Genomic DNA, 15420 nt, shown 5'->3' on the forward strand with positions numbered 1-15420 from the left:
CCGCCCCCTGCCCTCGCGCTGCGCCCCGCCTCCTGCCTCCGCACTTCCAGGACTTGTTTATGAGGTCGTCTGGGCGGCGGGTAGTGGGGTGGGACTCCGCGTCAGGGAGACTCGGCCTGCACGGGGCTGAGGGGCGGCCGGGAGCCGGGATTGCTGTCGGGGGCGGCAGTTCCGCCACAGCGTCGTTGTCCTCCTACCGGCGCTGTGCCCTTGGAACGAGGGCAGGACCGCGGGCAGCGCCCGGCCGGCGGGGAGCTCCTCCACGCTGCTGCGCTCCCGCGTCCCTGGCCCCGTGACGTGGCCCTTGGGCCAGGTGGGGATGATTTCTCGGGCCCCAGCGGCTGCGTTTCGGGCGTGGGCGATGCGCTCTTTTCGGTGGGACGCAGCTGAATTGACTGGGAGAAACAGCGCAAGGAAATTGATCTAGGGCTGCGCCTGCCCTTCCTTCCCCCTCCCAATACAGTGGTTGCTTAGGGGCTTGTGCCAGGAGGTTTGGTTTTGACGGGGATGCGGGTGAGAAGGCCCTTTGAGCCGCCCGACCTTCTGTCCCTACTCTCGGCACCCCGCCGCTCCTGCGCGGGCCAGGGCGAGTTCAGAATTGGAGAAGTCAGTCTGGTTCCCCAGTGTGATCTTGGAGTGACAGAGTTGGCCATGTGCCCTCAAGTCACTGCATCTCAGGCCTGCCCAGGGTCGATTGAAGCACTGGGGAACGCAAAGGCTACAGGTGTTGGAAATTCGTAGATTTAAGGGCTTACGCAGGCAACGGTTAGTGCTCAGGGATTTTCTAGCAGCGCTTTTGACGCTGCCTTCAATCTCCGGGCCCAGTGCTCCCCTCCCCCGCGCTGAGCTGTCTCCCACTCGCTACTGGCGATGGGGAAGGGACATCTGGGGAGAGGACAGGGGACGCCCTTATGTTTTGAAGCCTGTGGAAGGACGCATGAGTTTCACAGGTGTAACTTGAAGGGAAGGCGAGGGCCAAAGAACTGGTCTATATCTCTCCCTTTAACCTCTTGCCACATTTTATGCTAGAACAATCTATGTAAACGATTTGAAGAGAAGGGTAGGTTTCAGTGGCCCAACAAAAATGAACGCATATTTTCCCCGTGTACACAGAAAGGGTTGGGAGAGATACTTTTCAGGAACCTGGAGAGGGCAAAGTGGGGACAGGGGAAAACGGACGAAGAATTGGGAAATACTTTTTTTTTTTTTTTTGAGACTGAGTCTCACTCTGTCTCTCTGTCGCCCAGGCTGGAGTGCAGTGGCCGGATCTCGACTAACTGCAACCTCCGGCTCCCGCGATTCTTGTGGCTCAGCCTCCAGAGTAGCTGGAATTAAAGGCGCCCACCACCACCCCCAGCTAATTTTTGTATTTTTAGTAGAAACGGGAGTTTTACCATGTTGGCCAGGCTAGTCTCAAACTCCTGACCTCAAGTGATCTGCTCGCCTTGGCCTCCCAAAGTATTGGGATTATAGGCGTGAGTCACTGTGCCCGGCCAGGAAGTAGACGTATTTTGTCATTTTCTCAGATCTCGGGGCCACGGAGCACCTATACAGGTTGATAGACAACAAATTCAAAGATTGCAAATCGCTCTCTAGTGAACTATTTCATGGGGCTGGTGGGTTTCAGGAATGGGGTGATTTCCTACTGGGCTTCTCCAGCCAGCCATTTCTAGTGGACACATTTATGTATTTTAATGAATTCAAATTGGTAGACAGTTCTCCCTTAACCATAAGCCTATTTCCCTTACTTGGGACTAGACTGCGGGAAAAGGGCACCTTGGTGGCTTCCAGGTGCCTACAGCAGTTCACCACAACAGCGTCTTCATCCTGGACTGTGCTTGACAGATTAAGGCAACACCTCCAACGCATAGAGAACATAGCTTTTTAGATCTTGTTTTTAAAAAGGAAAGGCAAGGAGGGGTCACTCAAGACCACATCAACCTAAGAAGACATGGACACTTGGGGGGAACAACACACTCTGGGGCCTGTCAGAGGGTGAGGGGTGGGAGGAGGGAGAGCGTCAGGAAGAATAGCTAATGGATGCTGGGCTTAATACCCGGGTGATGGGATGATCTGTGCAGCAGACCACCATGGCACACATTTACCTATGTAACAAACCTGCACACCCCTGAACTTAAAGGTTGGAAATTTCATCAACCATATTATATAGCTCCTTCCTCTTGGCTGCACCCTGTAAGTGAAAGTTCCCCAAGCTAAGACAAACAGCTGGCACTGAGTCTGGGATTTTTTTTTTTTTCTTTAGACAGTCTCACTCTGTTGCCCAGGCTAGATTACAGTGGCACAATCTCGGCTCGCTGTAACCTCCACCTCCCGGGTTCAAGCTATTCTCGTGCCTCAGCCTCCCAAGTAGCTAGGACTATAGATGTGCACCACCATACCCAGCTAATTTTTGTATTTTTAGTAGAGATGGAGTTTTGCCATATTGGCCAGCATGGTCTCGAACTCCTGGCCTCATGTGATCCACCCATCTCGGCTTCCCAAAGTGCTGGGATTATACGCGTGAGCCACTGTGCCTTGCCAAGTCTGGGATTTTGGCAGTGTCTGAGATTCACCAAAAACTATATAAATTCTCAAAAGCTCTTGCTTAGAGCAGAGCTGGGTGGCCTAAGATTTCTTCTAGGACTCAGCTCAATAACCTTTGCAGGAAGGAGCTGAGAGTGTAAACCAGATGCAGGCTGTGGCTAGGGTACATCCAATTTTACTTTTTAGAGCCTGTGGAGAACTAAAGGAGAAAAACTTTGAAAGGTAATACTGGGGGAGGGAATGGGGGATGGGGAGCTGGGTCCCCGGATTTAGAGGGGTGTCTTTAGAGACACTGATGTTTTGGCCACAGAGGGCAGCAGAGGACACCAGTAAGCAAAGCTTCCAAGCTGCTTAAAATAGGAGCAAACTCTCCACCTCCCAGCAAATCTCCCTACCTGCCCCACAGCTCTGGATTGGGTGGTTTGGGAACAAAAGCTCTGGCACCAGTGAAACACCTATTTGTTTTGACAAGGGACAAATCTGGTTCTCTTGCTTCCTCTCTTCTTTGTAGGGTGTGCCCTCAGGAGGATGGGATAGAATAAAGTATGAACTTACAAACCTGGCAGAGAGCAAGCACCTGGGATGCAGTGGGCTGGTGGAAGAAAGATGGCCTCAGTAGTCCCATCGAAGTAACAGTATGTTCCAGGATGCGGTTGGAAATTAGGTTGGAATGAGGGGGATCTAACAGGAAGAGCTCTTGGAAGGATGGGCTATCTCATTAGTACCTTACAACTTCCAATGCATTGTCACATGTTGGAGTTGGGACCAGGGTGAGGTAAGAGAGGCTTTGCAAGTACACTGGCCTCTGTCCTGCCACATGCATTATCTCACGTAATACCCAACTGACCCTTGTCTGTCTATTTCGTTGGTTTGGGGGTGGAGAGAGCAGGGGAGGTAGGGAGGAGAGATGGGAGAGAGGACAAGCTGGCAGAGGCTCCTCCTCTGTGAAAAGCCTTGCCTGAGTCACTCCTTCCCTCGCACTTGCATGTTACTCCATCCAGACGAAACCAGCCCCTTTTGTGACTTTACAAAATCTATCCTCACACTCCCTGTCACTGAACTCCAGGTCCAGAAAACTCTGCCCCCTGTGTTTGGCTTTAGGCCAATGTTGTGAGATATTCCACACAGACATGTGCTGTATCTTCTTTTAAATGTTGTGACTTTTGACTCCACAAATCTAGAATTTGTCATCTTTCAAAAAGAGTTCTGTGATTTTTTTTTTTTTTTTTGAGGCAAGAGTCAAACTTTTTTTCCACTTGAATTCCTAAGTACTTACTGGTATGAAGGATGCAGTTTTAAAGAACCCCACCTTCTCCATTCCTCACACCTGTATATTGATGACTTGGAGAGTAACATCTTCCATTCCTAGGCTTAGGGATGAAGTTTTGCCTATGAAGGGGCTTGTGCATTTATAACTGTCATTCAACCAATGGTGAAGGAGTCATTGGTCCAGGGCCAATGTGCTCTGCTGCCTCCGGCCACAGCATAAGACATTAGTCTGTGGAAGAGAGCACTGGTGGTTTCCTTCCCTCCAAGACAACATAGTTCAGTTGGGTACACACTGCATTTCTAAGATTTTGAATAGACACTTTTTAAGGCTTCCAAAATCAGGTATCTTTTGACATGGTAATTCCTTTTCCTCCCCCAGTTTTTAAATTGGTAAATATATACAATTGATATGCTCTTAAAATTGTTTAATGTGAAAATCGAGAGCAAAATCTTATAGCCTAAACAATAGGAGTGGTAAGAATTTGGTGGTGGTGAACAACCAGAAAATCTGGAGTCCCAGCCATGTCCACTGCTAGGACCCGGAGAAGCCTAGCCTGGACTGGCCCAGCTGCCGGGCTAATGAGTGTGACCTCTGAGGTGATAAAATAACACCCGTGTGGAAGGAATGGCCGATAAGAAGGACATGCCAGCCCCACCTTAGAAAAAGGCATGAGTAGAAATGAAGGTGCTATATCGCTAAAAATGATGACATTGGGCCCGAAGCATCCAATTTTCTCTGGCACCTGGCTAAGACAAGCATAGAGGACAGGGCCAGTAGGGGCATAGTCAGAGACACCCTCCCTATCCTGTGGCATTGCTTTGGCCTGTAGCAAAATGTTAAAATGGCCTCTTCCTACTTCAATTTAAGCTGAGTTCCCAAGACAATCAATGCCAACTACTCCCACTTCCAAAATGTAGAACACAAGAAAGAGCTCCTTGAAAATGATTTTGCATGCCTTCTCCAGCCACTGTCCACCTCAAGGGAGTGCATGGATTGATACAGAAGAAGACTCGAAGTTGGAGTTCTAGGATTGAGTTGTCAACATTGTGATCAGTTTTCCTCCCCATACCATGGAGAGAGGACATGCCTTGCTCCTGTCTCTTAAGTCCAGTGACTAGGGCTTACCTGAGACTACACACAGAGCTTGATATGTGTTCCTGGAACTTGTGGAACACAGGAGACCGCCCACTGGTGAGCAGCTGACTGAAGAGGCCTATTGTAGAGGATGTTTCCACTTGGAAGTCACTCCCTCTTGCCTATATCATGGCAGGGGAGTGTGTGGCAGGTTGAGTTTCCTGGAAGATGACTCTGAGGGGGAAGATTAGTGTGAGGAAGGTTTTTTAGAGAGTGCTCTTGGGATAGCACCCAGAGGAGGAAAAGAGAAGAAGCAGGATCATAGAGAGAAGTGAACCCCCACTGCCCAGATCTGAAGCTGGGATGGCCCTTCAGAGTTGTCCCAAGACAGAGCCAAGGGACCTTTCTACCCCTGCCATAGATCGATCATTGTTTCTGGCTGACCTTGGGGAAAGGCTATGACCTTGAGCAACAGCATCTGGGGGAATGTGTCCTTCATTCCTAAGGGGAGATCTGGGCAGTGATCACAGGGTCCAGTATGGCACATGGCATGCAGGTACCAGATGTGGAAACTGCAAGAAGAATAACCACCTAGGATCAGACACAGTGGCTCACATCTGTAATCCCAGCACTTTGGGAGGCTGAGGCAGGCAGATAACTTGAGGTCAGGAGTTCGAGATCAGCCTGGCCAACATGGTGAAACCCTGTTTCTACTAAAAATACAAAAATTAGCCAGGTGTGGTGGCGGGTGCCTGTAATCCCAGCTACTCAGGAGGCAGGAGAATCGCTTGAACCTGGGAGGCAGAGGTTGCGGTGAGTCGAGTGAGTCAAGATCACGCCACTGCACTCTATCCGGGCAACAGAGACTCCACCTAAAAAAAAAAAAAAAAAAAAAAAGCACCTAGAATTAAAAAAAAAAAAAAAAAAAAAAAGAAAAGAATAACCACCTAGAATTAAAAAAAAAAAATTAGAGGTGAGGGTCTTGCTATGTTGCCCAGGCTAGAGTGCAGTGGTTATTCACAGCTGCGATCATGGCACATTGTAGCCTTGAACTCACGGGCTCAAGCACTTCTTCTGCTTCAGCCTCCCAAGTAGTCACTGTGCCCAGCAATTTTTAAGGGGACTCTGTCCACATGGGCTTCTTCAAAAAGACCTTGGCAGAAAAAGGTGGAGGTGCAACTAGAGATAGAGGCTGAAGGAGGACCATAAGTGACCAGCTGAAGGAGAGGCCCCTTTGGAGCCATGAGGACTGCAGTCCCAGGGGACCAGGAGGGTTACATGCAAGGTAACAAAGATACCAAAGAGGGAAGTACCAGCCATAGCCAGGGAAGATCAAAGAGATATTTCATCCATGCTAAAAACAAAGGAGGGAAGGAGGATGCAGGGAGGGAGAGAAGGAGGGAGAAAGGAAGGGAAGGATCAAGGGAAGGAAGGAAGGAAAAAAGGAAGGAAGGCAGACAGGGAGGCCTCTCCTACTCCTTGTTTTTTTCTCCCTCCTACCCTACAGGGGCCAAGATGAGGCTAGTAAGGGGATGGGGTAGAGGTGCTAGATGGGAGAATGTCTTGGCGTCCTCAATGCCTAGCAGGGCACGTGGCATAAAATGGACACTCAATAAATAATATACTAACAATGAGGAAAATGTTTGCCCCTTTATGATTCCCAGTGACTTTGTAAGACCCTTCTATATCTGCATCATTCTGGGGACTGAATGTGGGTCCTTCTGAAGTCATGGTGTTATAGAACAGAGATACAGGGGTGATGTCTAAAGCACACACTGACATGTCCCCAGATGCACCCGCACATACACACTTGTACATGCTCATATACCTCCCTGCTGCCAAGCTCAGAAATAGGGTTCTACACAAACCCCACTGTAAACTTTTCATTTCTCTTAAGTGCATACCTCTGTCTTTGCCCTTTGAAGAAAACCAGGGATGCAGTGCTGAGAATGTGACTGTAAATACTTCGGATTTTAAACTCCAAGGATTTTCTCTTGGTTTCCTCAGAGGGTTGTAGTCTGTGGTGCATGAATCCTGGGGTTTCAAGGCCATCTGGCCCCTATGTGCTTAATGATCTACCCAGTGGAAGGAAGACGAGACACAGACATTTCAAAACCTTTAGGCAATGGGTCTTGGCATGCCCTATCTTCTTTGTTTTTGTTTTGAGACAGAGTTTCACTTTGTCTCCCAGGCTGGAGTGCAGTGGCGCAATCTCCGCTTACTGCAACCTCCATCTCCTGAGTTCAAGTGATTCTTGTGCCTCAGCCTCTTGAGTAGCAGGGATTACAGGCATGCGCCACCATACCTGGCTAACTTTTTGTATTTTTAGTAGAGACAGGATTTCACAATGTTGGCCAGGCTGGTCTCGAAATCTTGGCCTCAAGTGATCCGCCCACCTCAGCCTCCAAAGTGCTGGGATTACAGATGTGAGCTGCCGCACCCAGCCAGCATGCCCTATCTTAATTGTTAATTTTATATGATAGCAGATTAGCTCTCCTAATTACTTCCATCTTAGGCTAGATTAAAATGTTAATTTTAATTTTAATTGTTAATTTTATGTGATACCAGATTAGCTCTCCTAATTACTTCCATCTTAGGCTAGATTAAAATGCATCCTGATCAGATAGTAATTTATGGTGAAGAGATGCCTTCTGGCCTAACAACCTGTCACGGGTAAATCTCTAAGTAGATGACCTCAAGGCAGAGAGCCCAGAGTGCACTGTGGATGAAAGAATTACAGAGTGAAGTTCATGTGCCCAAGGTTTTAAAGAATAATTGAGAGCCTAATTATAAGAGTACTGAAAAGAGCCATACACAATTCCAAGTTAGCTTTGCCTGTTAAGAGTAGAAAACTCATTTTATAAGTAATAAAATGATAGTGCTTACACAACGCAGCTTTCTAATTTCCTTTTCAAATTCCACTGCGCTTGAGGCACTATCCTCTTTGCATGCATTCTGATCTTGAATAAATTTCATCTATTAATTCTTCTATTCGTTGGCCTTTATTGACTGTCCAGTCCATATGCATGGCCATGGTTGAAACTCAGCTGAGAAAGCTGAATAACACATGGCCCTACCCTCTAAAGCTCACTCTCTCCTGTTGGAGACAGACTTCTAAACAAAATACCACGCCTCCAAAGAGAAAACCCCATTTTTCTGGGAGCTCAGAATGGGAAATAACTCTGCCTGAGGATGGAGGTGGGAGGGAGGAGAACTTAGGGAAGGCTTCTAGAAAAGGTGACATTTTGGCTGCATCTTGAGGGGTGACCAGGAGTTTGCTAGTTAGAATAGGGAAGGAAGAGCACTCTGGGTTGAGAATTAGGACAGAGTCTTCTCTTATAATCCACAAAGCAAATGTCAGGTCATACAGGAGCAACTCAAAAGACCTTTTGCAGAGATTTAGTTATTATTGCCCATGCTAGACTATCAGCTGCTACTGACTTTGTGCAGTACTTAGACCACCTAAGTTAGTGCCTGATAGGGCATTTTGAGGATGACAGTAATGCCTGTGCTGGAGCTGAATGGGATGTGACCCTCATCTTTTAGTCATGACATTCCAGCTCTCCTACCTTGGGTTTGTTCCCAATAATTAAGTGGCCATCACAGCAGTAGTGACACCAAAGCACGGTAGTGAGTGTTCTTCTGCAAACTCCAGGAGCATCTGTGGAACCAAGTGCAGATGCCTTTGACCTGTGCAGCAGTTGACTCAGGTTACCAGGCACCTTCTTCAAGTTCTTCCCAAGAAGATGTATCTTTCTTGTTCAGCCCAATTTTTATAAAACCTTAATGTTCTCTTAAAACTGAAATTTTGCACAGTAGCCATTAGCATCAGAGCAACATTCCCATGAGTCCTGGAATCTCCTAGAGTACTTTAAGTAAAGAGCCAATTATTGCAGACCTGAAGTTGGAGGGGACACTGATTAGTATCTATGGCCTGGAAGTACAGATGGATGGCTGTGGAGGCCACAGCATCTTGAGGATGTTAAAAGGGGTCGAAAGCAAATCAGACTCCCTATGGCCCAACTCAGGAGTTATTCTTAGGCATAGGGAACATGAGAGAGGTCTCCAGAGTTGGAAAGAGTGGACCTAGTGGGGAGTCCTTGGACCCTGCAAGTTTCCATTCAATTTCTCACCCTGGGCACTGCCCCCACCTGTTCTCTGTACGTATTCCTTCTCTTCTATTTCTCCTCTCCAATTCTTCTCTTATTTCCCCATTCCTCTTTCTCAGTAAATATATCTTTTTTTTCTAGAAGTTTCTACTGAGTTTGAAGGTTTCAATGACCATGTTGATTACAGAGATAAGGCTATTTCCATCACTGTCTTTGGATGACAGACAGCAGAGGCTCCTCTCTGCAGGCCTGGCCAGACTGCTTATGTGGAGCTGGAGGGAAAGATGAATGCCTTTAAGTCACTCAGGCCAGCACCCAAGAACCCAACACTGTGCTGGGCCTTGGGGGTGGTCCTGGGGTAGCCTGAGGGTAAGGAATGCGAGAGAGGTATGGCAGAGCGAACCTGAGAGAAGGTGTTAGGACATGCAATGAAGTCCCATTTCCCACTGATTTCTAACTTTATTTTTCTGCCAAATTAAAGGAAACATATCTTCCTCATATGGTGGAGAAATAAATGAGACATAAGATAAGAAAAGTCTAAAGCTCAATATAAATATAAGGGTTTGAACCCATGTAAACTGGGTCTGTGTGGGCTCAGCTGCTCCAAGCTGGGCTAGACTTAGAATAGGAAGCAGTTTCACTTGCCCTTTTCTCCTGTGGGCCTAGAAATCCCTGGATCAGATGATGCTGTGGAGCTCACTGTGGGAGAAGGGGAGGGGAGCAGAGCGGGGCTTGAAGCCTGAATCCTGGAGCCCAGGTTAGGTCTCCATCAACCCGAACAACATCTCTGAGTCCCCACTTCCTCATCTGCAAGACAAGAATTCTAATCCCACCTCACACACTTAGGGATAGAATCAAATGCAATACTAAGCCCAAAGTCACTGTATAAACTACAATACAAATGTGGTTATTAACATCCTCATTCATATCTTGGTGTTTCTTATACCATAATGGATTTCCAAAGGGAGAACATTAGCAAGATAAAATAGCCTCAGAAGGAACCAAAGAAACTAAATTTTGTACACTAAGGTAATATAAATTCAGTACATTTTAAAACAGTTTCTATTTAAGAACATTTAAAAATCAGTTTCTATTAACATTCAGAAGCATTTCTAAGTATTGGGAAAGACTTTTTTCCTGCTCTTTGCCATTGCTAAATTGGCCTGCCTCTGGAGGAGAAGGCCCTTTTCCCTTCCCACCTCACTAGTGTAGGACTCTTTGGGTGAACTCCCTCCCCTTCCCCCTGAGCAGTTGGGTGGGAGTGTGGTAAGCCTCTGGTTATGCTTTAAAAATAGTGTTGAGAGAGAGGCAGCCAGGCAGGGAGACTCACCTGACAGGAAGGACAGGTTTTCCTGCCCTCCCTCCCCACCTGCCCCACACCCAGTCACTCTGTCACCCCAGGGGAGCTGTCAGCCCAGCCCCACAAATTAGAGGGTGCTGCATGGCCCTGGCCCCACACAGTGTTTCCATGAGAACCTCTCCTTCCCCTGATTTTCCCTTTTCTCCTAGGGCCTCCTTGCGTTAGAAAGAAACCCCTGCTCCTAGCCCCGTTCCTGTATCTAGACCCTGGCAACCTCCGTCACTCATCCAGACATTAGCTAGGAGCTGACTGTGCCAAGGATGGCTCTGGAAGGGAGGACAGGGGCCAGGGTTGGCACCTGGGCCACTTGGGCAAGCCTGAGATGTGGGTGCAGACTTTGCTTGGTGCTCCCAGTGGCCCTGGCCTGGCCTCTCCTAGGATCCAGAGGAATCCTGGGCCCTGAGTCCCAGGCCCCAGGAAGGGAAGCAGTCAGACCTCTGGCTTCCCTATGGTGGCATCTGAGCCCATGGCATTGCGCTCTTCCAAATACACCCTGCATCCCTTGGCTCTGCTTCACCCTTAACCCCTGGTCAGCTCCTTCCCAGTGGCCAGCACTACCCCTCCACTGGGTGCAGACATGGCTGCATCTTGCTCTCAAATTATTCATAGGGATGCATACCTCCTGCCTGTCCTGCCAGACCCTTCACAGACCTCAATTAATGCAGCCCAGCTGATTGAGCATTTGTCTTTTGATGGATTGAATGACAAACAGCCCTATGAGGTCTCAGCTTATCCTCCATCATCTCTGGCCTGAGGAGTTTCCAGGGTTTTGGGAACTCTGGGCTTCATGGAAAGAAAGAAAAGGTACAGTAAATGCTCTGGGACTGTCCAAGCCTGAGGACCGGAGAGCACGGTGTCTTGGAATCAGACTGATGTGGTCGGCCTCCCCACTCTGTAATTCATCCTATAGCCTTGGACAAATCCATTAACTTTTCTTGATGTCAATTTCCTTATCTGTAAAATGGGGATGAAGTTATCCACTTCAGAGGGTGCTGTAAGGATTAAATAATCTCCAAGGCCTCTACAGTGTTCAGACACACAAATCACCTATAGCACCACTCAAAGTGTATGTGCAGATGGGGTCTGGCTTCTTGCATTTTGTTGTTGTTGTTTAGTTGATTGTTTTCTGCATTGTGCATGTGTGTAGTTAAACGAAACCCTGTCACTGAGATCTGGCCTGCAGGGCCAGGGCTGGACACAGATAACACTGCTGGAGGAACACTAAAACCTTTCTTGATGTGCCACAGGCTTTTATTTCTCTTATTTCTCACTAAGGACAGGGAAGCATTCATCAGCAACATCAACAACAACACAATGAACATGTGGACACCTCCCCAGGGGTTTCTGTTGACCCTGAATCCTCCCACTCACCCACTCCCACCAATTGCCTTGGAGATGTGGGGCCACCAGACTTGAAGCTCGTGGCACTCCCAGAGGTTGAGGAGTGAGAATTCCTTGCACCAGGGGCTGCCTCAGCAGTGAAGGCACAGGAAATAATCTTCACTTTCTCAGTGGGGCTGGTGGTGACCAGCAACATCCAGTTAAAAGCTGTCGATCAGGGTCTCTGAGCATTCCTGGCCTGGAAACGGAGGGGAAGAATCTGGCTAGCTCTAGGGTTACACAGCTGAGTTTGGCCTCATTAACCAAATTAGCTAACCAGCCGCTGTGCAAGTGATGTCTCAGATGCCCCAATGTTCATGGAGGAAATTAACTCAAATTATTATTATACACACCCCACATAATCAATTGCATTTAGCAAGTGTCCATATACCAAGGAGGAGGGAAATCACCACAGACTTTGCTTTCGTATAGCCCTTTGCTCTTTAAAAGTAACTTTTTAAACAGTCTAGCACTGATTCCCGCCTTATTTCTGGACATCAACAACACAGATGTTACTATCAGCATTTATTTAGAGACTAAGTGGCATATCCAAGATCACACAGCATATTGAGGGATCCAGGGCTCCTCTCTCTTAGTCCATTATTTTTTTTTGTTTGTTTGGTTTTCTCTTCTGCCATAGGCTAGTTTGTACACATCAACCAGAGTCATCTTTTAAACCTCAAATGAGACCATGTCACTCCTCGCTCACACTCTTCATGGCTTCCTGATAGAGAGAGCACAGTGCAGGTGGCTCACCTTCTTTAAGCTGCTTTCCTCCCCATCTCTCACACCAGGCCGCCATCATGTTTCTCCCCCACTGACTCTCCACAGCCTGCCTCCTCAATCCCAGGGCTTCCTCGTCCTCCAGATCACTCTGTCCCACTGCCTGCTTTTCGCTCTCTGGAATTATCTCATTTATCTGTTTATGTGTTTGTTTCCTGCCTCCCATCAGCAGATCATCAATTCCATGAGGTCAGGGCCTTTGTTTTGTTGATGCTGCATCCCCAGTACCTAGATTAGTACCTGGCACTTAACAGAGTAATCAATAAAGGTTTTTTTTGAATGAGTGGATATTGCACTGTATTGATAAAAGAAAGAGAGAAAAGTCCTGGGAGAGAGTGAAGGAAAAGAGGTTATTAACGATGGGAAACGATATGCCCAATATGAGTGAATAGCTGCTATCAGAGATTGCACAGCTCTACTGGGTCACCCCATCCCCACTGATCTAAGGCTCCTAAGCCCTAGGCTCACGCCCCCTCTCCAATATGACCAACAAACCAAACCCAGCAGTAACTCCAGAGCGGACTTTGACTCTAAATGTGGCCTTAACCCTAGGCCTGACTGTGAAAACAACACCTTCTTCTAACTTTAATCCTGTCCCTAATAACCACCTTAACTTGGCACTCTAATCTCAATGGCAAACCCAAATCCATAAGCACAGTCCCCTCTACTCAATGGGCCAATCCTAGACATAAGATCCATAAGAATCCTAGACATAAGCAGGCCAGACTGTTATCCCAGTCCTGCCATATTGAACCTTAACTAGATCTGCCTCAGTTTCCCTGAGTGGAAACTGATGGGGGAGGTATGGACTAAAATTGGTGACACTGAAAGCTAGAAAAGACCTTAGAGATAATCGAATTTCTTCCCTTTAGGGATAATATTGCAATGAATACATGCCATCATTTATTTTCTATGTGTCCCATTGGTTCTTTTTTCCTTTTTCTTGCCATCTTTTGGATCAATCAAGCATTAGCTAGTATTCCATTTTGCCTCCTCCATTTGCTTTTTAGCTAAACCTCTTTGTTTCGATTTTGGGTTTATTTTAGGGATTATAATATGTACCTTAAACTTGTCATAGTCTACATTGAAGTCACATAAAAGAACTTAAACCAGTGTCATTCCCTTTTATAACCCCCATCTTTTGTTCTACTGTTATCATATACCTAAGTACTGTGTATGTCATAAGCCCCACTATTATTGTTGTTATTGCTTTAGATAGTTATGTCTTAAAGACATTAAGAATTGAAAAAGTATTTTTTTAAAGTTACCACTACACTTAACAATTTCTGATGCTCTTCATTCATTTCTGTAGGTCATTGATGCTCTTATTCATTTCTGTAGGTCATTGATGCTCTTCATTTATTTCTGTAGGTCATTGATGCTCTTCATTCATTTCTGTAGGTCATTGATGCTCTTCATTCATTTCTGTAGGTCATTGATGCTCTTCATTCATTTCTGTAGGTCATGTTTCTGTTTTCTTTCCCTTTAACCTTGAGAACTTCACAATTCTCTTCCTCCACCAGGGACACCGCAGCCTCTCTACCCTTCCATCCCTACTTCCATACGACTCCAAAACCTGCAAGTTTCCAACCATTTCCCACAGTGCAGTTAAATGCCAAGATAAATTTTTAGGCATTTCCAAACTCCCTAAGGACAGGCCCAGATGGATCCATGAAAGAGAAGAGAGGGCAAGTAACCAGGAGCCTCTCCTCTTCCTCCTTCCTACGTCACCTTCCCCATACTCCCCAAAGGGGACCTCTCTGACACTGCAATGCATGAGTAAACTACTGGATGAGGATGATGGTTATTATTATTATTTACCTCCTTTCCTTCCTGGGACAGGGAGGAGAGCATCAAGCCTTTTGCAGCAGCAGTCTGATCCCCTTCAGTTATCCTCAGGTATTTACTAAGCCCCCTCCTTGGTGCAGACCCTGTGCTAGGGGAAGAGAAAGGCAGAGGTGGAGAGGCTGCAGGGAAGTGAAGGAGCTTATAGGCTAGATGGGAGAGCATGGGCACCCCTCCTAAGGAAATCAGCAATCCAATCTTCTTTTTTGTTTCTTCTCCCTCTTTTTCCCCTTTCTTTCCCTGCCAATTAGCAAGGATCATAGAACTGTGAGTTGGAATAAGCGTGACTGGGTAAGAAAGTTGATCAAAGAAGTCCTTAGATTCCAAACTCTGCAGGGAATATTGCCTCTGAGGCCCCTCTCATCCCTAAATAATGGGGCAAGAGATAAAAGGGACCCCCTCAAAGCCTTGGGAATATACAGTTGAGGGCAAGTCAAAGATTGCAGTGCTGTACACATGGCAGATTTGGAGAAGACGTGGGTAAGTAGCTGGAGACAATCCTCTGAAGGGTTGTGAAGGGATGAGGGGTGCCAAGAGCATGTTCCTCAGCTTGGAGGCAATGGGTAGAAAGATGCATAGCTGGCACCAAGCCAGGTCCCTTTCTGGCTCCCAAGTCTACAGCATTTTGTTCCTTCTCCTTCCCCATATGTGTCCCCAACCCCTCCAACAGCTGACCTCTAGTCATCCCACAGAACATACTCAAGTTCTACCACTGAGGCTTCCACAGCTACTGCTATTGTTGCTCCTTCTCTTATTATTTTTTCTGATGAAGAGCCCTGGAGCCAGTCATACCTGAGTTCAAATCCCAGCTAGGCCACTTGCCAGTTGGCTGACCTTAGATATTCACTTTCCTCATTGAGTCTTGGCTTCCTCTTCTATAAAAATGGGGCTATTTTCTTCTTTTTTTGGACAACTCTTCGAGAATGAATATAACAGGCATTGAGTTAACATCCTTAAAATATAAAGAGTTCATCTAAAACAACAAGAAGTATACTAAGGGCCAGGAGCAGTGGCTCATGCCTGTAATCCCAGCACTTTGGAAGGTTGAGGCAGGC

This window comes from Colobus angolensis, unplaced genomic scaffold (assembly GCF_000951035.1).
Source record: "Colobus angolensis palliatus isolate OR3802 unplaced genomic scaffold, Cang.pa_1.0 Scaffold15, whole genome shotgun sequence".
In the NCBI taxonomy this organism is placed as follows: domain Eukaryota; kingdom Metazoa; phylum Chordata; class Mammalia; order Primates; family Cercopithecidae; genus Colobus; species Colobus angolensis.